This window comes from Saccostrea echinata, unplaced genomic scaffold (genome assembly GCF_033153115.1).
Source record: "Saccostrea echinata isolate AGI-Se365-2 ecotype Australia unplaced genomic scaffold, CSIRO_AGI_Sech_v1 ptg000013l, whole genome shotgun sequence".
Taxonomy (NCBI): Eukaryota; Metazoa; Mollusca; class Bivalvia; order Ostreida; family Ostreidae; genus Saccostrea; species Saccostrea echinata.
In genome coordinates this window covers 2,291,250-2,316,714 of record NW_026889762.1, presented here as the reverse complement: position 1 = coordinate 2,316,714, position 25,465 = coordinate 2,291,250, and the positions used below count along the sequence as shown (strand labels likewise).

Here is a 25,465-nt window from a genome sequence, read left to right as displayed (position 1 = left end):
AGTATAGCATTTTGGACTTTTCAAGAAAGAGTTTTTTAATCCTCATAAGCTGTGATAAAAACACAACCTTGTTTCACTTAATTTTGATTTTACATTTGTTGCTTTCTCCTAATTATGTTTACAATTTACTTAGAGATATTCATTTTTTTCTATCTAGATGAACAGTTTCCAGAACGTTCCAAATGAACCCGCAGTCCAGTGCCCAAGATGTCCTGCGCTGTAACCTTTTTGGCATTCCTGCCTTTTTATTGTACTGTCATATTATGTGAGGAACATCTTTCTTTCAAATGAACATAAGGTAGTGCCATTCACTCAAAAAAGGAATAACACAGAAGCATTCAGAATGTAAGATCCATTTTCCAGGTCAATCTGATTTTTTTCTAAGAGGAACGCAATTTTATTGCTTGTACGGTCTGCTTAGGGTGCATGATGGGGAGGCCCGGGTTCGATTCTCGTTCGTCGCGCCGCGTCAAACCCAAGACGTTAACATAGGTAGTGACTGTTCCTTCGCTAAGTGCCCTGCACAAGAAGTGAAAATCACGGGTCTTTCGGATGAGGTCCCATGTCACGGTAGGCGTTGGCACGACAAAGAAACCTCATTGCTCAATGGCCCTGAGTGCCGAGTATAGGTCTAAATTTGAAGCCCTTTACCGGCATCCGGTGACGTCTATATGAGTGAAAAAATCTCGAATGGGACTTAAACAACATACAATCAATCAATCAATCAATCAATCAATCAATACTTAGGTTGCCACCCAGGACATACTATTTTGAATTTTCTGGATGCAAAAAAAATCCAAACAAAGGGCCATTGAAATAGATGTCCATGAATTATTTCAATCTATATGTCCTAAACATGAAGGACATTTAAAGAGATTCAGGGAGAAAACAAAACCTAGAAACGCATTAGGAGAAACTGAAAACAATTGTTATTAAGCAGGGAGAAGACTTCGAACAGAGAAATTAATATTGTCAACCAAAAGAAATCTGAAATTTTTGAGATGAAAACGAAACAACTGGATTCTCTAAATAAAAAGGAAAATTATATTAAACACATTATAACTTAAGTAAAACCGTGACTACTTGAACTGAAAAAAGTATTTGACATCACTGATGTCGACATTATCTTTGCCAACAAATCCAGGAATATTGAAATTCAGACGTTTACCTCCTGAAGTCAGTGTTTCATTACCAAGTTTCTCTCCTCACGTTAACAACACAGAACAACCCTATCAAATGGTTTGCTCTATGTTAACATTATCAGTTACAGGAGATAAGCATGACTGCACAACAAAGGACCTAGTCCGAAATATCTGACGTTCTCCTGGCTTTTTTACGATTTTTGATATTTTACGTGACAGGAAAACATATATGTATAATGACATTTTAAACACCACCAAGCTATAAAACGAAACATGGGAGTGTTTTACAGTGAGAACCTTTGAGGAAGCTTTTACCTGGGTAGAAATCATGACATGGATCTCTTGAAAAAAATGCTTCTTCACTTATCAAATGACTTAAGAGTGGTTTGAAATCAAGTACCTAGATTTTGTATTGTGAAAATCGCAGACTAGGGAAATCATTCATTTCGCAATCTTCATTGCTATAAATCATGTATAATCCATGTGACAAGAGTACCAATCTCATAAATGTATTTTGTAAATTTATCAAGAATTAATGTATTTTGATATGCAGGTTTTAATAACATAACCATTTCCCCCTCTATCATTTCATTTTAATTATAAATTATTAGCTCTACATGCACATATAACCTCATTCTGGGGAAATCTTTATCGGGGGGAAGAGAGCCTATCTCGCACCTCCAAGGTCCACTCTAAATCTACAAGTGCATGCCGTATTGACTACGTTCAGGGAGACATAATTATTAGTATGAAACATACCCTGAACAGACCCCCTGTTAATTATTGCAAACCTGTAGAATTTAAATCTTTTTATCTTTACCGGATATACTGGTTATTAATAGATCAGGAAGATTGAAACACTTGTGGCCGCCATAATGAAGAGGTAAGGACTTTGTTTTCTTTTCATGCATAATCTCTGAGATGTCACTAAATAGCTTTTTTCCATTTTTCCAGAGGGTTTTGTTTTCTTCTTTTTTCATTCCTTTGTTTTTAAAATACATTATGGAGATACCTTCTTATATACGCACAGAGTGTACCATACATATTCCTTATCATATATATTAAGACCCGGACACTTTTAGGTGAGCCTATATCGTACAAGAGAAATTTAAAAGTTAATGAACGGTCTTGCCATCTTTATGAGTTACGAAGGATTTTTGTTAAGGTATAATCATTCTCTATAAATTTGATTCCCACGGGGAATAGAAATGTAAATATTAAATTTAAATGTATCTATTTCATCTGTAAAATATGGTACTAGCTGTTTTCACTACTGTAAAAGTGGCTATATTGAAGGGTTGAAAGTTTGACGATTTTGGTTTTTTAGAAATATGGCGAGTGGAAACTTTGACTATCACTAGAATTTATCAGTGCTCTTTGACACAAACGTAAAAGTTGAAGAGTGTAAATTTGGACTATTATTTGAGATTCGTCAATTTTGTCACAGTTTCCACATTGTCAATGTTTCCACTTTTACAGTACTCGGTTCAATGACCCCAATATATGAAACGAGCAAAATTCTCTGCTGATTGCTTTATGTGGGGAAAATACATGCAAATAAAGAACATGTATTAAATTAATTTGTCAGTCAGTGTGTCAGATCACTGTTACCCATTAAAATGCCAATAGTAAGAATTTTTTTAGTGTGCAATGTGTTTGTTTGTTTTTATTTTTGTTTAACGTCCCTCTCGAGAATTTTTCACTCATATGGAGACGCCACCATTTGCCGGTGGAGAGCTGAAAATTTTGACCTATACTCGGTACTTAGGGCCATTGAGCAGTGAGGGATTTTTTTTTCGTGCCAGCACCTACTGCGACACGGGACCTCGGTTTATACGTTCTCATCCGAAGGACCGGCCTCCACGTCCCACAGTGGGATTCGAACCCGCGACGTAAGGATAACTCCTTACACCGCGACTCTAGAGCAAACGCTCTACCCACTGCGCCACTCGGGCGACGTGTGCAATGTGTAGATTAACCTTAATTTTAGATACCATGCTAGAACTCCTCTAAGCTGACAATTTCTTGTGAATAAGAAATTAAAAAAGCCTTTTTGGAAGGTTTGTGACGGTACATATTGTCGTTTTGTACATATTGTCGTCGGCGACAATAGGTACCTACCCTCACTGCACATATTGTCATCCATCGGTACATATTGTCGCCGGCGACAATATGTACCGAGACGAGCCTTATTTTTTTCCTGCATAATGGACGACAAAATGTACAGTCAAGCACCAGCACATATTGTCGTCGGTGACAATATGTACAGTCAAGGTCGGCACATTTTGTCGTCGATATATTGTTTTGACGAATATTTACTTGAAAAAGGAAAGAGAGATTGACAAACACAAACACAAGCACGAAGGGAGACAGGCACCATTTCTCGCAATACTGTAAGGAGAAAACTTTTTGGTCAGAAAATTGTGTCCAGGATTGATGTACATCACTATGATATGTCAAGATACTGTGATACTTAAGATAACTGATAAATCAGCCTTTTCTTTTTACTTGTCATATATACTTGGAGATTGAATATATGTATTAGTTTTTTTGTTTTGTTTTGTTTTTTTTTTTTTGTTTTTTTTTTTTTTTTTTTTTTTTTGTTCAGTAGTAATGATTATTTAAAAATTATTTTTTATGTTATTCGTATATACAATCATGTGCCTATATAATTGTTGTAGGGTTGACATTTGTAGACCACCTGAACTGGAAGTTCAAGTGAGCTTTTCTGATCACATATTGTCTGACCGTTCCTCTGTCTGTAAACTTTTCACAATTTCAGCTTCTTCTCAAGAACTACTGGGTCATTTCTAGCAGACTTGTCACAAAGCATCGGTGGATAAAGGGAATTCAAGTTTGTTTAAATGAAGGGCCATGCAGTAGTAGAATAGTAGTTAAGAATTAGTGAAAATTTAGTGACATCTTTTAAAAATCTTCTCAAGAACCACTGTGTCAGAAAAGTTGAAATTATATGAAAGCTTCATCATGAAGTGAAGATTCAGTTTCATTCAGATCATGTCCCTCGGGGGAAAGGGGTGTGGCTGCAATAGGTGATCAAAGTTTTTCATAGAATATTTAGGGAAAAAAATCTTTCATTTTTTTTTCAAGAAGTACTGGGTCAGAAGAGATGATACTTATATGAAAGCTTCGTCACATAGCTTTAGTTCAATTTTGAGATGCTGGCTCGAAAAAGACCCCTTAAAGCTCAATGACCCTGTGTGCCAAGTATAGGTCTAAAGTATACGTCTACATACGAATGGAAAAAAATTCTCCAGATGGACATTAAAACAACAAACAAACAAAAACAGAATCAATTTTTTTTTCAAATCATGACCCCAGAAGTAGGGTGGGGCCACAATGGGTGATAAAAGTTTTACTTAGAAATATATACAGAAAACCTTTAAAAATCTTCTCAAAAAACCAGACAGATGTAGCACCGGCGCACACCTTTCCCCCTCTCGTGGTTTGATATTTTTTCTGCTTTGGCAAATTATGTTTGTTTAACGTGTTTATACTCTCAATTTAGTGCACAGGTAAAATTTCATAATTAGATAATTTATCTATCATATACAGTACACACCTTAACATACAAATGACTTTTTAAAATTTTTTGCTTCTCAAAAAAAATTCTAACCCCCCCCCCCCCCCGTTCTGAAATTTCTGGATCCACCAATGAGAACAGCACTAGGCCCGTGATTAGTGATATTTATATGGAAGCATCCTCAGGTAGCGCAGATTCAAGTATCTTCAATTTTAAATCAAACCGGGCCTAAGGTGGGGTCACAATGGGCAATCAAAGTTTTACTTAGGAATATATGGGAAAATTTTATTAAAAGGTATCTTCTCAAAAACAGCAAAGCAATGATTAGTCATATTAATATGGACTGATTTATTGATTATTATTGTTTAACGAGTCGGCAATATTTCAGCCATATTTCGGTGATTAAATTAAGTGTATATGACCATTTTTGAAGTTTTTGGTTTCTCTGGCCATATTTACATGTATATGGAGTATTGCCGTGCATTGTCATGCGACATGGTCTGATGGACGACAATATGCGCAGTTAGGGTAGGTACACATTGTCGCCGGCGACAATATGAACAGGACGACAAAATGTACCATCACAATTACGCTGCATAAAATAGCATGAGAGACACTTCAGTGTGATTCATACACCAATTGCATTCACAAAACTACCAAAAAACAACAAAAGAAATCTTTAAGCAACAATATCTGTGGGGCGACAATATGTACAGTGAGGGTGAGGCACAAAATGTCGCCAGCGACAATATGTACATGTGTAACTTTTCAGCCGGCGACAATATGTACAGATGGATGACAATATGTGCAGTGAGGGTAGGTATATATTGTCGCCGACGACAATATGTACAAAACGACAATATGTACCGTCACAAGGTTCCCCTTTTCCATTAATAATAAATTCGAGGGGGTCATTGTTGCCCATTACAAACCTTCAGTGTTCATACAGTCATGATTGTGGATATTTTGAAGAAAGTAATTTTTATTCTTAAATATCTCAGGAAATAATTTTTTGCTAATTTTCACACGTACATATATTGATGTCTTTGTCGGATATATTTAAATTCATCATTTCTAGGTAAACAGTTTCCATAACTTTCCAAATGGACCCCCGGCTAAGCGCCCAAGATGTCCTGCGCTGTGACCTGTGTGAGACACCTGTGCCTCCAATGTACTGTGATTTTTGTCATGTCAAACTCTGTAAAGCCTGTGTAGGGGAACATTTCTCTGATTTATCGAAAGAACATAAAGTGGTGCTATTCAAACAAAAGGGAACTACACCTAAATATCCAAATTGTCCTACCCATATTGGAAAACTTTGTGAACTTCACTGTGAGAAATGTGAACTTCCTGTTTGTTCACTCTGCCTTTCATCCAACTTTCACAAAGGACACACTTTACTTAATTTACTTGAGGTAATAACATTCAAACAAAGGGCCATAGAAATTGACGTTGATGAATTAATAAACTCCGTATGCGTTAAATATGAGGATATTTTAGCAGAGATACAGAGAGAAAAACCAGGGTTGGAAAAGCATTACGAGAAACTGATAACAGCAGTCACCAAACAAGGAGAAGACTGGCACAGAGAAATTAACATCATTGTCAACAAACAAAAATCTGAAATTGATGAGATGAAAGCGAAACACCTGGCTGCTCTAAGTAAACAGGAAAATGAATTCAAACACATCATATCTGAAGTAAAACAGTGCATATTTGATCTGAAGAATATACTGGACTCCAGTGATGTTTCCAAAATATCTGCGTACAGATCCAGAAATACTGAATTCAGATGTTTACCTCCTAAAGTCAAGGTTTCATTACCAAGTTTCTCTCCTAAAAAGATCAATAGGGAGCAGCTAAATCAAATGTTTGGTTCTCTGTCAGAATTTGCCATTACAACAGAAGAATATTGCCACACAATAGTGCCATCAGAAGCTGTGTCCCGTCCTCCAGTCAAACCATTGCTTGATACACCAGAGCTCATTGCTACCATAGACCCTGGTTTTTACAGATTATACAATGTTGCATGTCTCAGTGATGAGGAAATTTGGACATGTGGGACTGACAAAGTCATGAAACTCTGCAATCTTCAGGCCAAACCACTTAAGTTAATTACAACCAAGTCAGGTAACTATCCGGAGGATATAGCAGTGACGAGGAGTGGAGATCTAGTTTATACTGAGCCTAAAACAAGAACTGTAAACATAGTGAAGAATGACCAAATACAGGAAATGATCAGACTACAGGGGTGGAAACCATATTATGTTTGCTGTACCTCCTCTGGTGACCTCCTGGTTACCATGCTTGGTGATGATAGCAGAAAATCAAAAGTTGTCCGTTACTCTGGCTCCAGAGAAACACAAACCATTCAGTTTGATAGTGAAGGTAGACCTCTGTATTCATCTGGTTCCTTCGTCAAATACATCAGTGAGAACAGGAACCTGGATATCTGTATGGCTGACTATAGAGCCGGTACAGTAGTGGTGGTCAATCATACAGGAAAACTCCGATTTAGATACACTGGTCATCACTCTACTTCCAAGAAATCATTTGATCCACGCGGCATTTGATCCACGCGGCATCACAACAGACAGCCATTGTCAGCTTTTAGCAACAGACGATGACAACCACTGTATCCACATCACAGATCAGGACGGACAGTTCCTCCGTTACATTGATAACTGTAATTTAGACTATCCGCGGGGTTTATGTGTAGACAGCGGAGGCATTCTCTTTGTAGCTGAGTATAGGAGTGGTAAAGTGAAGAAAATCAGATATATGTAATCAATGTGTTAATTACAGGATGTTTTTGTTATTCATATCCTGATAGAGAGAAAAGAAACTAAACTTTTATGTCTGATTCATTTAGCATTAATTCTAAATTAAATTAAAATATTTAATTACAAAAGTAGAGTTGTTATACATCCCAATCATACACTGATATAACAAATATACATGTACACGACTATGGCCAATAAAGGATAAAACAAATAAATATATGATTTTCTTTTGATGATATCCCACCAGAAGTGAAGGAAAAGAGTCATAGCGCATTTGATAGACTTTTTGTCATACTCAAGTAGTGTTTTTACATGCATTTTTTTAATTAATACGTGTATTTTGTTATGCAATCTTGATTTATACATATGTAAACTTAAATCACATGATGTTGATATTAAAATGTTAAAAATTTCTTTCTATCATTAATATGAAGATCACTGACTTTGTGAAGAGTATATGGGAAATACTGAGGTATCTATCAAAGAAATGAGAACTGTTTAGATTGATTGATTGTATGTTGTTTTACATTCCGTTCGAGAATTTTTCACTCATACAGAGAGGTCACCATAAACCGGTGAAGGGCTTCGCAGGTACGTTAAATCTTCCCGCAGAATATCGCAGTGTACTCTGTGCATTCATTTCTCTGAAATATGTATGACGTCATAATTGAAAATGACGTAAAGTAACTGCAAACTTGAGCTGTTATGATGGGGAGAGTGTCATAAACTTTACACCTTATTTTCAATCTGCATAAAAAATGTAAGAAAGCTATTGTAAAATAAACGCGTTTTGATCGTATTTTTAAATCTTATATGTCCGAATGTTTTAAAATACTTTGCTTTATTACTCCTCTTTAAAATTCAGCGTGTTCAAAATATATACGTAAAATATACATTTGACATTTACCCTTTTTAACACCCTAGGATAGAGGTAGAATTTATAATATGTGTAAAAAAAGGTCTGGCACGGGTGATTAATGAGGATTCATTTGAGATCTTTTGGGAAAAATGTGTGACTGGATTTTCACATTGTCTTAAAAAAATGACACCATTTTTTCTGTCTGTTTTTCTTTTATATCAAACCTTGGTTGATTTTCACCAACATATGGCTTGAGTCTGTTTGAATGAACAACTTTTAGCTTCGACTTTGAAGTCTCTTGAATTCTATACAAAACATCATTTAAAATGTGTGTCACTAGATAAGGGTCTTGCCATGGTCTTTGTTATCTTGGTGATATTCCTTTCTTTCTTGCCAAATTATGCAACCACACTGCATCTCCCTTTACGTACTTCTTAAAATTCATCCTATTGTTAATATTCTTTCATTTTACCAGCAGAAATCTGTAAGTTTTTCCGTGCATATTCATGAATTTCCTCCGATTTTTCCTCTCGCTTATATGTATAGACAGAAGTGTATTCATTTTCCTTTTCTTCTGGTAGTTTTCAAAATAAAGATCAACTAAAAGTGCAATTTCTCTTCTTACCATCATACATGTGGCACTCCTGTTGATGCATGAACTGATGATCTGTAAGCCGTCATAATAAAAGGTATACGAGGGGTTATAAAAAAGTTCGTGGACTGATGCGATAAAATTAATACTATGTAGTGTGTGTTTACAAAATTTATAAGGAACATTAAACAACAAAATTAAACAACAAAAGTTTAAGAAGTATTGAAAATTTTAGCTTGATACGTTGATTTTTAGTGAAATTATTTTAAAATAAAGAAGATATTATATGATCACCCGGCGCTGTCGTGTTTTAGTTTCATGACGTCCGACAACGTCATTATTTCTCAATGCGCACTCCCTCTGTCTCAATACACTTATCTTGATGAGATTCCCTGGAGTTAAGTAAAACTGAAATCTGTTTTGTTTATATGACATGACAATGTCATGAACAGCTGATTTCAATGCATATAGAATTGTAAATGAATCTATACATAGTGAAAGATTCTCGCTTGATTATCCCAGCATGTTTTGCTTGATGGAGTTCAATATCTACCACACATGATCAACTTTACTCTTTGACGTGATTGACTTTTCACACCTTGACTACAAATCGACATTAATTGTGCATCTCTCATCTTACTGAATCTCTTTTGGTATTTAAAAACAAGTACTCTGGACGGATTTTATTTCTCTATAGACAGTTTAAACATTCCCTAGGCTCATACCAGTTTTTTCAGGGCAAAAACTTTACAGAATGTTGGAAAAAGAAACCCCTTCCCCTTTTTGACGTCATTTTAAGCCCTTAATTGTTTGGGCACTCCTTTTAAAATATACCATAAAATTTCATAGAACTTACAGAATGAGATTAAAATTGCACATTTTGTGGAACAATTGTGTCCCGTCACATGTCTGAATTAATGGGATTTTTGGATGTCAAGTACTCATATCAAAAGAGTTTTTCTCAGTTACACTCAGGTTGAAAAAAAAGTCCTGTTCGAGGTTGCGCCGCCTGGACATACCATTGCTTACAAAACCAATACTAATTTATTAAAAATTAAAACTTATGATTTGTGGTTTATTCTATAGATAGAAAAGGTGATGCTTACTAATTCTTTTAAAATTTATTGATGTACTTCAAGCGGTTTTAATTTTATGGCGCTAGTCCACGAACTTTTTGATAACCCCTCGTATATATTTGTCCCAGTCTTTTTGATGTAGCTCTACAAACACTGAAAGCATATATTCAATTGTCTGATTAGCTCTCTCAACCACCCCATCTGATTGTGGTCTGTAAGGGCTTGTACGAGTCTTCTGAATTCCTAGAAGTTTACTAATCTCTTTAAAACACTTGATTCAAATTACTTCCTTGATCTGAAAGAAATTCTCTTGGAACCCCAAATTTTGCAATCATATTTTCTATTAATGCGTTGTCACTGTTTTAGCCTCCTGGTCAGGTAATGGAACTGTTTCTGTCCATTTTGTAAAATAATAATCCTGTATAACAAGTAAATATCTGTTCCTTTATCACTAAAAGGTAAAGGGCCCGTTATATCTAGAGCAACACGTTCCACAGGAATTCCAACGATATATCTCTGTAATGGTCTTTTATAATGTTGTTTCGGTCTTTTCCTTGATGCACATAAATCTCGTGTTTTACACAGGTGTTCAACATCTCTTCTCATCCCATACCCGAAAAATCTAGCTTTAATCCGTTCTAATATCTTATTTACTTCTAAATGTCCAGAGGATGGTGAACTGTGCAATTCATTCAATATAAATGGCCTTAACTCTTTAGATAATACCAGCTTCCTCACTATCTGATGTCCTGAATCAGATTCCCATCTCTGATATAAAATACCTTGTCTAAGGTCAAGTGAATCCCATCTGGCTAAGTCATACTTAACTTCCTGCTTTCAGGTGAAATAATTCCCCATTCTGGATTTTCACAAGACTTCCCTAACAAAAAAAATATTATAGTTAACTATACTAGTAGTTTACTATAGTTAACTATAGTTTACTATAGCTAACTATAGCAAATCAAAGTGTCAAAGTTATCACTATAGTAAATCAAAGTTTTCAAAGTGATCACTATAGTGTAATAGTGATCACTATAGTAAATCAAAGTTTTCAAAGTGATCACTATAGTGTCATAGTTATCACTATAGTATATCAAAGTTTTCAAAGTTGTAATTATAGTAAATCAATGTTTTTACCATAGTAATTCAAAGTTTTCATCGTTATCACTATAGTGTCATAGTGATCACTATAGTAAATCAAAATGTCTAAGTTATCACTATAGTTATCTATAGTTATCTATAGTATTTTTTGTTAGGGTTTATCAAAGTCATTAACTTGCCTAGGACTTTATCATTTTCTTGAAGCTTCTTTAAATTCATAAGCAAGATAACTGCAGTTTCTTGAATACTCTTCCTTCACCTTCACTTCAAATCACTGAGCTCCCATCAGAGTCATTTCCTGGAAGTCTCTCTGTGGTTTGAGACACTCTATTACATTGTCAGACCATCATTTTCGAAGATTATGAGCTAGAGATCTCTGTCAAAGTCTCAGGATAAGTCATTCCAGTTTGAGTTTGTACGTCACGATGAGTATCAAATCTGTGATCCTTTTTATCACAATGTGAACACAACTCACTCGCACAGGGTCTTCTACTTAAAGAATCCGCATTTTTGTGCAATCTTCCTTGCCTGTGTTCAATTTTCATGTCATACATTGCCATAATTTCCAGCCATGGGGCCATTTGCCCTTTAGGATTCTTGAAATTCAAAAGCCATCGAAGTGCGCCATGGTCAGTCAGGACTTTAAAATATTGGCCCATTAGATAATGATGACATTGTTGAATTGTAGCTAAAACAGCTGACAGTTCTTTTATGGTCACACAGTATCTCCGTTCAGGTTTCCTTAAAGTTCTGCTATAACAAGCAATTACTTTTTCCATCCCGTCTTGAACTTGGGAGAGCACAGCTCCTATTCTGGTGTCACATGCCATTGTGTCTAAAATAATCATTCCCTCTTCTTTAGGATATGCTAGTATGGGTGATGAAATTAATTTTTCTTTTAATGTTGAAAATGCATCCTCACACTTTTCAGCCCATAAAAACTGTTTTCCTTTCTCAGTCAGCTGATGTAATGGTATTGCAATTTCTGCAAAGATCTTGATAAATATTCTTTAATAGGAACATAATCCTAAGAAACTTGGACTTCCTTAACTGTCTTTGGGATTGGCCACTCTTTTACTGCTTAAACTTTCTCCATGTCAGTTGAAATTCCATTTTCACTAACAACATGTCCCACGAATTTCACTTCTTTATGAAACAGTTGACATTTCTCTGGGTTAAGCTTTAGATTAGCTCCTTTTAACCTGTCAAAAAGTTTCGCAAATTATTAACTAGTATATGCTCTGTAAATGATTTTCCTGTCACAATGATGTCATCTAAATACACTAGACACAATTCTCTGCTTAATCCACTGAGAATTTGCTCCATTAATCTCTCAGATGTCGCGGGGGCATTACATATCCAAATGGCATTGTACGAAACTGCCAAAATCCATTTTCACTAGTTGTAAATTCAGGTTTTACTCTTGCTTCCTCTTGAACTGATACCTGCCAGTATCCACTTCTTAAATCCAATGCAGAAAACCACACTGATCCGGATAAAGAGTCCAAACAATCATCTGTTCTTGGTAACGGATGTGAATCCTTTACAGTAACATCATTTAGTTTCCTGTAATCCATACAAAATCTTGTCTCACCATTTTTTTCACGGAACGATATGTGAAGCCCAATGACTAATTGATGGTTCTATAATTCCTTGATCTTTTTATTTCTTGAATTACTTTAGAGACTTCACCTCTCTTTGATAGTGGAACTCTCTTTGGTCTTTGTTTGATGGGTTGCGCAGCACCAGTGCGGATTTTATGCTTAACAATTGAGGTTTGTCCTAAATTCCGACAATTTCTGCTAAAACTTGTTTCATATTCAAGCAAAAATTCTCTCAATTTTTTTTTCCACAGTAGTTAAACATTTGCTTGAGATGATCTGGCACTGTCATGAACAATTCCTTCTTTTGCAAATTATGTACATTTACACTATACTAATCCTGCGGAGAAAAATCCATTATTTCATTAACTGGTTCACATATACAAATCTTTGTTTAACACTTGCGGTCTCTCAATAATGTTCATGCATTACACGGAGAGGTATCAAATCATTTTCCAGGTAGACCAATTCTTTAGGGATTATAAGTTCACATTTGTCAATGAAATTTTCTGTTGGTCTTAACACAGCTGGTGTGTTGATTTTCACTAGTCTGTTACAATGGCCTGGAACAACACTTTCACTTAAAGGAGGTATTTTTGTGGTCTCTGAGATTTTAATTCGAAACATTGAAAACTGTCACTTTGATTAACTGTAAAACATCCACCTTCTCATCATTAATCTTTCCTGTTATGCAGGGTACATGCTCTGGTTTCAATCTATTTAAAAAATTTCACTTAAGATTGTAATACTGGCTCCTGTATCTATCAAAAATCAACTTTGTATCTTGCACTTTAGTAGTCACATATAATCCATCACTATCTTCAGAACATTCAATTTCTAAAGCTTTGGGCTTATTGTTTTCGATCGAGTTCCAGCCCCCTTAGTTCGACCAACTTACGTTTCACTATCACTTCCCTGGTCCTTAACATGAGAACTCTGTCTTGAATCAGACGACACTTTACTCTTGTGAAATTCCAAAGTGAAGCTAGCAAGGTCTTTTCTTAATTTATTCATTTCATCAGTCAATGTTTCATCGAGTTTTCTGTTTGTTCTTTGATTCTGTTCTTTATACTTTCCAGCCCATTTTTGATGGTTTGATCTCAGGGGCATTGATTTCTGGGGTGGCAGTCTTCTGTTTTGAGCATGATATTTTTCAGCACTTTCAACAGTTCTTACAAAAACTCCGATGTCTTTGTCTGTCAGCTAGCGTGTGTGTTTCTAAGAGGACAGCTAGAATTTCTGCATCAGCTATATTGTTTGGTCTCGCCTCTCTTATTCTATATCGACCGTTCACGGTAGTCCAGTAGGTAGAGCGCTCGCGAGTTCGAATCTCGGACCCGACTGACCTAAGTCGATAAAAAATAGGTAGTAATTTGTTCCTTCACCATGCGCTTGGCACTTCGGAGTGAAAGTTGCGGGTCTTTCGGATGAGACCTTAAAAACCGAGACCCCGTGTCACAGCAGGGGTTGGCACGATAAAGAACCCTCACTGCTCAATGGTCCTGAGTGCAAGTAAAGGTCAAAATTTGAAGCCCTTCATCGGTTTATGGTGACGTCTCTGTATGAGTGAAAAATTATCGAATGGGACGTAAAACAACATACAATCAATCAATCAATCTTACTCTATATCTCGTATCTGGGTCAGGTTAAGCAACGATAAAGTGATCCAAGGTCAATACATCCCTTAAAACAGAATCTGCATTAGGATATGCTTGTCTTGTCATTTTTCTTATTGATTTACAAGTTCTGGAATTGATTCATCTGTATGTTTCATCTTTGATTGTAGCTTTGCTCTATACATTTCTGCACGATTCACTGATCCAAAGCGAATCTCCAATGCTGTAACCAAACTGTAAACAATGCACTTATTAAAAGATGCGTTTGGTCCTGGTAGATAGAACAAAATAACAATTTACTGATGTATCATTCATTCAATGTCAGTTTGTTATTAAAAAAATTCATAACCATTAATTGATATTTATACATATACATCTAATAACTACTTGCCAATTTCTACCCATTTGTTACTTAAAACATTTCATTAATGTCGAACACTCCCATTGTTAACTTATTGGACTCCTACAGGTAAATCGATGTCGTTCTGCTTTGGTGACTTTACCTGGCACTGTCAATTAGGTTAGGCCAAAGAAAACGAGTTTTTGAATTTACTACCGTTGTTTTTCCATCAAATCACTGTTTTATATGGATAAATATGAACAATTAGTCTTATTTATCTGCATTGAGATATCTTTAACTATGTACTACGCATGCGTAAAAGTTCATTCTATTAAATTTTTGAAAAATTCTTCATTTTACAACGCAACACTTTGGATGAGGAGGTACATTTTTAAACAATTTCAGATTAAGTTATTCTCGATATTGTCATGAAGAACCCTAAATTCAAATGCAAGTGAAAGCTTAAAAATTTCCACCATGAAATCCGGAGATATTCTTATATTTCGGAGTTTGCAATAACAAAAGGATTTGAAGGATTTTAGTCCAACCACTCCTTACGCAGGACTGTTAAGGCGTACTACGAATAAATCAACGGAATATAAACGTACATAAATACATACCTTTTTAAACTGAATTTATTTTTTGTAAAGCTACTATATTATCACATGACTTTGATTTTAATTGAAATAACATTGTATACCCCGCTCTGTATTCAATTTGCTTGGTCACCTTATTTGACAGTCACGTGATAAATGCATGTAATGTGTACTGTATGTAGGTCATAAACAAATTTCAATATCGCAAGGGCATACCTTAGTTAGAATTAAAAAATTCAGTAATAAATTGTATCTACATAACTTGTAGTTTATGAAAAGTGCTGCTGCTTTAAATAGAATTCGCATTTTATTAGTTTAAATTTCAAGTTATTTAGCTCTAGTCGAAATATGTGTGACCTTTACCCTGTATTTTATTTATTTATTTAGTAATGCTCTCGATTTCAGGAAAGCAGCAGCACTTTTCAAGTTAAGGAATGTCCCCATTATGCATATTCAAAAAATGGTCAAGATCTATGAAGTGTATGCCCTTGCGAAAAGGCGATTTAATGAGGCACCTGGAGTGCAATATGCACACCCTGTACATAAAAACACGGTAGAATTAATTCAATACATTCTCTCGATAGTTTTTAAATAATGACACTAAACAAAGGTTTCAGATTTGTAATAATGGTCTACCTAAGATTTGCAAATAATATTCTGTTTAATAATAAAATGCGTTTTTCACTGTGGAAAAATTACTTGATCCGCCTCTCACTGCACATAAAATGCGTCAAATTTACCATGATGACGTCATGTCGACAAGTGCATTGCGATCAGTGACTTGTTTATATCTTGCTGTGCGGGATTTAACTAGCGACAAAAATGAATGCAGTGGTAAGTTTTGATGTAGTTCATCATTCTTATGCAGTTTAAAACCGCAAATTGTTTCATTTTCTGTTATTTTGAGGAATTGCTATAGTTGTGTGATGTCACAGTAGACATTTCCTGTATAGATTAGGCCCCGCCCCCTTTATGCAGCATTAACAGAGCTGCGTAAGTTTGATTTTTTCCAGAGTAAAAGTGGGAGGTTATTTTTGATATTTTTTCTCTTATTCCTCTATTGTGCGCAGGTTTTGAGGGATTTTACTCCAGGCACTCCTTAAATCAACGACAATGAAAGAACTTGGGACTGACAAAGGGAACTGTCACCACTGACGAAAATACAGTGTTAAATCACATAAATGTTTGATAATTGATGAGTGGTATACTTAAGGTCAAGATCATGTAAACGAGTTAAGACTTTTTTGGTGCTAGATCCATTATGACGTCATAATAGATTTAAACTTAATTTTTCCCGTACTTTATGGCTGAAATAGATTTATATAGAAAATGAAGCATTTTCATGAAATTCAATTTGAAATCATGATAAAAGTAACTCCGATACCTATATCAAATTTAGTATTATTTTAAAGCAGAGGTCAAAAAGATATGAAAAACCGTTTTCTGGGAGACTGGCAATCTGGATATATTTACTTTCTCTAAATTGGAAAAAAAAACTCCGAAATTTATACCCGATTTCCTTCATATTTCATCGTCAGATTAAAAAATGGTTCTCGTTGAGTTTACCAAAGAATTATGTCACGATACACCTTATCTTATCAAGCTATATTTGTAAAGGATCATTAAAAGAACTTGTTTCTCAAATTTGAGAAGTCTGTAGGCACCTTTCACTTACTAGATCTTGACCTTAAAGGAAGAAAAATGGATATTAAGCTAAGCAAAAAAGCTCAAGGAAATGTATATGGAAACCCATGCATATGATTCTTCGTCTGTGTTTCCAAATTCTGTGAATGTTCCGTGTGTCAACGTGAAATAAAGTGAATTAAACGGAGAATTTATGGAATTAAAGTTCGGTGCCACGAATTTTTCCACATTTCCTTCGAAACATTCAGTTCACAACATGGATTGTATAAGCAAATTTCAGTTGGATTATCTTGTGATATATTTATAATTTACTCTGCTAATATTCTACATTGCTCATATCAAATTGTTTGATTTATCACACTGAGTGTTTTAGTGCTGTTTATTTCACTGCGTCACCCTTTGTTTTCATTTTATTGTTACCTGTAGCTGTCCAATAAGCTGAATCTTATTGGACACCTACAGGTAACTTAATGGACGGAGTGCAGGACAATAAGAAATTTATTGAACCGGGACAAAAGGTGACGGCACAAAATTGTTTTATGAATTATTAGTAGTCACAAAACACATACTAAACATTAAACATGCAATTATCTGACTCACTAAGCTGTCAGACTTTAGTTGTAATGTCTGAGCCTCTTGGTCAAATTTGTCTCCAGCCAACATTTTTTTTTTTCATTTTCATGGATGTATGTTTACCATTTTCAGAACAGATAAATTAACCTGTTATATAAAAGAATAAAATAAATAGAGAGTGGTAAAATTCACACACACACAAAAAAAGATTAAATCAAAACCGATAAGTTTCAACTTAAATTTTCTTAAAAATATGTTTATTTGTAGACTGTGAATTAAGCAAACGAAAAATTGTTTTTTTCTTATTTATTCTTATGCAAAAAAAGTTTACATAATAAGGTCCATGGGCAACAATGCTCACCTGGGTCAAAATGGAACCGCTCATCCACATCAGGAGATCCCCCCCCCCATATAATCATTTTTTAAACTATTATCTCCTACTTATATTCCTGCTTCACCCTCACTCTGAAGGTCATGATTTGAACAAATACATGTATCTCTAACCCTGAAGTATTCCTGCCCCACCCTCACCCTGAAGTATTCCTGCCCCACCCTCATCCTGAACGCAGCACTGTTAAGGCATACTGTGACGAAATCAACGGAAAATAGGCGTGTACAAATAGATAACTTTTTAATGCCAATTTATTTTTGTAAAGCTATTATATTACCAGATGACGTAAATATTAATAAATATAACATTGTATACCCCACTCAATATCGAATTTAGTGTGGTCACCTTATTTAAAAGTCACGTGATAGTTGCATAAAATGTGTACTACATGCAGGTCATACACAAATTTCAATATCGCAAGGGCATATCCTAATTCAATTAAACATTTTAAGTTATAAATTATTTCTATATACCTTGTACTTTCTGAAAAGTGCTGCTGCTTTAAATAGAATTCGCATTTTATTAGGAAAAATTTCATGCTATGTAGCTCTAGTTGAAATATGTGTGACCTTTACAAAGTGTTTGATGCATTTATTGAATAATGCTCTCGATTAATTTCGGGAAAGCAGCAGCACTTTTCAAGTTAAGGAAAATATCCTTTATTTATATTCGAAAAATGGTTAAGATCTATTAAGTGTATGTCCTTGCGAAAAGTCGATTTAATTAGGCACCTCGATGTTAAACATGCGAACCGTGTACATAAAAACACGGAAGAATTAATTCAATAAATTTTCTGTATAATTACTCAATAATCGCACTAAACGAAGGTTTTTCATTTGTATCACTTGCCTATCTAAAATCTGTAAATAATATTCTGTTTAATAATAAAACACATTTTTCTCTTAAAAAAATTTCTTCGATCGGCCTCTCACAGCAAGTGAAATACGTTATTTTTATCAAAATGACGTCATGTCGACAAGTTCACTGCGATCAGTAATTTGTTTATTACCTGCTCTGTGGGATTTAACTAGCAACAAAAATTAATGCATTGGTAAGTTTTGATGTTGTTTATTACGCTAAGATAGTTTGAAATTGCAAATTATTGTATTTTCTGATATTATGAGGAATAACTATTTTTTGTGATGTGATAGCAAACTTTTCCCGTAAAAATTAGGCCCCGCCCCCTTTATGCAACCTTAACAATGCTGTGAAGGTCATGATTTGAACAAATACATAAATCTCTAACCCTGAAGGTCATGACTTGAACAAAGAGCAAGGGCCATTTGGGGCCTTTTTTGGCCCTATTAATTTCTGAAAAATTAAAACTGCATAGTTTTATAAGACAAGGCAATAAATATTACTTGAACACTCGATGACTAAATTTCTACTAAAATTGATGTGATTTTCTTGCTAGTCAATGCATTATGACATCATGAATTGCGTCATTATTCATATATCCCGAATATTTCTTTAAAAATGGCCAAAATATGATGCTATTTTTCAATATTTCGTATACAGCACAACCTCCGATCCAAAATGTGCAAATATATTATGAAAGAACTGCTTATTAACTTTAATTTTTGGATCGAGGGATGTGCTCATATTTTAATTCTTTGTTGAAGGTTCTAAAATTCACCTGTTTTCTGCAAAATTCAAGAATATTGCAATTTCACAAAACCTGTTTTCCAGTACCTGGACTCTTTAGAGGAAACTTTTATATACAAACTGAAAGCGCCAAGTCTCTTCTTTATATTGATGTTGAGAAAGGGACATAATGTGTTAGTGGATAAATTGGTTTATCTACAGGGCCATTTTATGCATAAAGTGAACCTAGCCCTTTGAATCTATAGTACCTGAGGATGCTTCCATATATGAAAAAGTCTTACCCAACTTTTCGATTGGCCAGTTACCGTTCACGGTAGCTCAGTCGGTAGAGCGCTCGCTCCGTGATCGGGAGGTCGTGTGTTCGAATCTCGGCCGCGACTGACCTTAGTCGATAAAAAAATAGGTAGCAACTGTTCCTTCGCCATGCGCTCGGCAATTTGAAGTGAAAGTTGTGGGTCCTTCGGATGAGACCTTAAAAACCGAGGCCCCGTGTCACGGCAGGCGTTGGCACGATAAAGATCCCTCACTGCTCAATGGCCCTAAGTGCCGAGTAAAGGTCAAAATTTGAAGCCATTCACTGATATATGGTGAAGTCTCTATATGAGTGAAAAATTATCGAATGGGACGTAAAACAACATACAATCAATCAATCAATCGATTGGCCAGTTCGTTTTAGTTTCGTCTTTTCAATAACCGTCACGGTATCTCAGTCGGTATAGCGCTTGCTTCTTGATCGGAAGGTCGTGAGTTCGAATCTCGGCCGCGACTGACCTAAGTCGATAAAAAATGGGTAGCAACTGTTCCCTCGGCAATTTGATGTGAAAGTTGCGGGTCATTTGGATGAGACCTTAAAAACCGTGGCCCTGTGTTAAGGCAGGCCTTGGCACGATAAAGATCCCTCACTGCTCAATGGCCCTGGGTGCCGAGTAAAGGTCAACATTTGAAGCCATTCACTGATATATGGTGAAGTCTCTATATGAGTGAAAAACTCTCGAATGGAGCGTAAAACAACATACAATCAATCAATCAATCGTCTTTTCACATACAAAGAAGAACCATTTCAGTCATTTTCATATAATAAGGACCATTTGTGTCACAACATTAAGAGTATATCGTACGTGTCGTTAATTATATGCTGTGGAAGAGCTTTGACACTTTTCCGTCCACTCTTTTCTTTTCGTTCTTTATTTGCATTCTGGAATTATTTATAGTTCTTGAATGATATTCAGATTTTTGTTGAGTGATTATTCAAACGTCTCCTTTACTGTTCTTTCATCATTCTTATTTATATTCTTCTCACACAACGGAAAATGTTAACATTCCCATCCAATACTCTTTATTAGTGACAGATTTACTGTTAATTCAGATTTAAACCCACAGGGTTTTCCCCTCTTATAAAAGATGATTTATCGCTTAACATACTTGTTTTTTTGACATTCTCTACCGCTCAGATGGAATGAATGATCTGTTCTTTCCCTTTGAGGTTAGGTCTTTTACTTTATTTTTACCTAACGCTACTTCTTATTTGTGCGTCATGTTTTATTTTTTCTTGATTGTGAATCATGTCCACATTTAAGTACATTTTGCATTTCCAATTTTTTCAGATAATAAGAGGCTTTACACTGCGATAGAATGTAACATGAATATAATAAATATACGAGGGGTTATCAAAAAGTTAATACCATGTAGTCGTTGATTACAAAATTTATAGGGAACATTAAAACAACAAAAGTTTGAGAAGTGTTGAAAATTTCACCTTGATATGTTGATTATTTGCCGAAATATCCTTAGATAAAAAGGGCACTATATGATCACCCGGCGCTGTCGCCGTTTAATTTCATGACGTCCAACAACGTCATTATTTCACAATGACCGCTCCTTCTGCCTCAATACAGTTTTCATGATGAGATTCTCTAAAGCAATGACCTAAACCCGTCTTGTTTATATGACTTTACAATGTCATGAACACCTGATTTCAAAGCATTAATACTGTAAATATTAAATCTATATATAGGAAAAGATCCTCGCTTGATTTTGCTAGCATAATTTTCTTGTCGGAGTTCAATGCCAACCAGTGATCAACTTCACTTCTCGACTTGACTAACTTACGACACTCTGACTACAAATCGACATTAACTCTGTGTCTCTTTTCTTGCTGGATCTGTTTTTGGTATTCAAAAACAAGTACTCTGGATGCCTTTTATTTCTCTGTATCCTGTTTAAACATTTTCAAAGTCCATACCAGGTTTTCCATGGGCTGAAACTTTATAGAATGTTGTAAAATGACACCCTACCCCATTTTCGACGCCATTTTTAACCCCTTTATTGTCGGACATTCAATATAAAATTTACGATAAAATTTCATAGAATATACAGAATGAGATAAAAATTGCAAATTTTATTGAAAAATTGTGTCATATCACATGAGTGAATTAATGGGATTTTCGGATGACAAATATTCATATTAGAAGAGTTTTTTCTCAGTTACTCTAAGGTAGAAAATACATCATGTTTAAGGTTGCGCCGCCTGGACATACCATTGCTTACAAAAACATTTACAATTCATTAAAAATAAAACTAATGATTTATAGTTTATTTTACAGGTAGAAAAGATGATGCTTATTAAATGTTTAAAAATTCATATATATACACATAGCGGTTTTAATTTTATATCGCTAGTCCACGAACTTTTTGATAACCCCTCCTCAAAGAACAAGGAACAGTTTTAATACAAATCTGGCCCTGTATTTTTCTAAAATGTGGAAGTGATGTAAGAAATTAGAATTCATTCTTTCTAAATTATAGGAATTCCATCTAGCATGAATGTACAGATCGATTTTCTCAAATGACCTCCTTAATGCTAATTGTGACGTCATGAACTAGTGCATTTTCCCGTATTTTCTTTAAAAGTTCCAGAAGACATCAATTTTCAGTGGAATTTTTTCAGAAAATATAGAGCACATGCATCTCCCACAAATATTTTGAGAAATGTGATTTTTTTTTAAAGGATTTTACACAACATATCTGAAAATTTAAGTTGGGCGACGGCTGTGGACACTATTTTCTTAAGGGAAATAATCCCTGAAATGAGGCATTTTGTGGCTTTTCTGTTAAAAACTTAAAAATGTACCGTTAATGACGTCATATTTCCCAAACGGTTCTCCTTTATGCCATATTCTTTCTTGATTTATCACATTCATATATTTAACTCATAATCAAGCAAATTTCATAAATTTTTGAAAACATTAATTTTTTAGGGCACAATAAAGCCTAAACTGTACCTTCTTCTTTAAGAAAATCTAAGAAAAAATACCGTTCCAACACAAGATATCAGGTTTATGCAGATTGAACAGAATACAAATATGTTTCTAACAGGAAACGTTCATACTACGAAAGAAGATGGTCTGTATCCGTTTACTTTATAGCAGTTTTCTCCCACAACTGATGATTATAGGTTTTTTCATTCTTTTGCATACGAGAGTCAAGCACAAAATAGACAGAGTCACTCTTTATCGTACAAATTTAAAGATCGGTACATTTTTATATGTAAACAAGAGGCCCAAGGGCCTTAACGGTCACCTGAGTATAATACAACAATTTAGAGGATCCATAGAGTATAAAATGAACTGAAAGGTGAACCTTTGTTGCCCGAAAGCAAGAAAAATAGGGTGATCAGGATCAACAGAATAATTAATCTAGTATTCATTGACAGTTTATAAATTAGGTTCTAATCTGTTCCCCATTTATTACTTTCACTATACAGTATATTGGACTTTTGCGAGAAGCGCTGACTTTTAGAGTTGACGGCTTACTTTGGCATTTAAACCTGTGTTATGTATGGAGGTACGGAATTGATCATAGATAATGAAACTTTATTAGTGAGTATTGGTATGGTATTAGGAGTGCTTACATGATTTACCGGTATACAATTAACACAAGAGATGATGTGAGACAGAATAACTTAACTTAAAATATTTATTTCGTGAGAAATAGTATCTACTTTCAATCTCATTTTCTCAAGGAATCAAATAAGGAAGAAAAACATTCAGGAAGGAAAATTAGGCAGGAATTGCTTAAGGTTGGAAGGGAGATGGTTGCGGATATTGAGGTTGCCGTTCACTTCCTAGAAAACTTTATATGTAATGGCCTATAATAACCTTTTATTTAACTTTTAATCTAAATATTTATATTGCGAAAGAGCTTCCATATATGGTCCTGATGTAAAAGTTAACCGTCGACTGTAAAAGTCAGTGCTTCTCGCAAAAGTCCATTAAAAACCTATATCAGTGATTCTGTACTATCTTAATTTCTTATTGAAATCTCTTACATTGGCCTCCCTTGGTCTTTGATGAACATTTAATAAGACAAGTATCTTTGTTCCATTTTTATTTATTTATTACTTACAAGTCTACCTGATCATTAAAACTATGAAAATACTTTTTGTATTATACAATAATTTTTTTTGCATAATTCTCTTATTCTATTAACCTTTCAAGTACATTGTTTACAGTGATTAATTATCAGAAGTAAACGGCAAAGGGGAATAACTCCACTCAGTAGAATTCAAATTAATAGAGCTCTGGCCAGGACCAGAACACTTGACCAAATGGTCCAGATGTTAAAAAATCTGGTAAAAATACCCTTCTTTGTTAAAACTTTTAATCTTTTTGCCTCTGATATGCCCAAGGGCAGAGAAAATTTTATGCATTTTTACTACAGATTCGCTATATTATCAATAGAGCCCCCCCCCCCCCGACACGCACACACTGAAAAACCCTAGAGTCTCTCACCCTGGGACCATAAGTTTGCTCATCATAAGTAATCACTTTGATCATCTGCTTAACACTAAGGAGCAGACAGGATTATTTAATAGAATTAATGCATTTTCACTATATTATCAAGAGCCCCACCCTTACACCAGCACATCTGACCCGGGGTCATGCAATTCACTACTCTGGAAGAGTCACTTTTGCTCATCATAACTATATACTTAGCTTCTTTGCTTTTTAACCAGAAGCAGAAAAGAATATTTTCAAAGAAATTTTGCTTTATCACTATATAATCAATAGAGCCCCCCCCCCCCCCCCCAACCTTTTCACTAGAATCCTTGAGCCTGGGGCGATGAAATTCACAATTTTGGAAGAGGCATCCTTGCGTATCATAACAATGTACTTAGTTTGTTTAAATAGTACCCAGGGGCAGAGAATGAGATTTTCAAAGAAAAAAATTCACCTTCACTAGAGGATCTATATAGCCCCACCCTAGAACCAGAGCCCCTGTCCCTGGGGCCATGAATTTCAAAATTTTGGAAGAAGCATCATTGCTTATCATAACAATGAACTTAGTTTGTTTAAAAAATATCCAGGAGCAGAGAAGAAAATTTTTAAAGCATTAATGCATTTTCACTATATAATAAAAAGAGCCCAGCCCTAACATGAAAATCATGAAAATAACTATTTTGGAAGAGTCACCCTTGCTTGTCATAACTATACGAACTATATAGCCCCGCCCTAGCGCCAGAACCCCTGACCCTGGGGCATTGAATTTCACAATATTGGTAAAGTCACCCTTGCTTATCATAACTATGCATTCAATTTGTTTCAATAATACCCAGGAGTAGAGAAGATTTTCAAAGAAATAATGCACTTTCAATATATGATCTATATAGCCCCCCCCCCTCCTCCTAGCACTAGAACCCCTGACCCTGGGGCTATGAATTTCACAATTTTAGTAGAGTCACTCTTGCTTATCATGAATATGTATTTAATTTGTTTCAATAATACCCAGGAGTAGAGAAGAAGATTTTCAAAGAAATAATGCACTTTCACTGTATGATCTATATAGCCCCGCCCTAGCACCAGAACCCCTGACCCTGGTGCCATGAATTTCACAATTTTGGTAGAGGGCTCAATGGTTATTACAATCATGCCAACAGTTTGACTGCTTGACGTCCAGGTGTAAAGAAGATTTTTTAAAGATTGCATTAAATTTGGTGGTTTTAGCCC

At 35.1% G+C, this 25,465-nt stretch overlaps 1 pseudogene; it reads left to right on the top strand.

Moving 5' to 3' along the window:
• Positions 1-5,777: 5,777 nt before the first annotated feature.
• On the top strand, positions 5,778-7,715 carry LOC133186326 (uncharacterized; annotated as a pseudogene).
• The last annotated feature ends 17,750 nt before the right edge of the window (positions 7,716-25,465 follow it).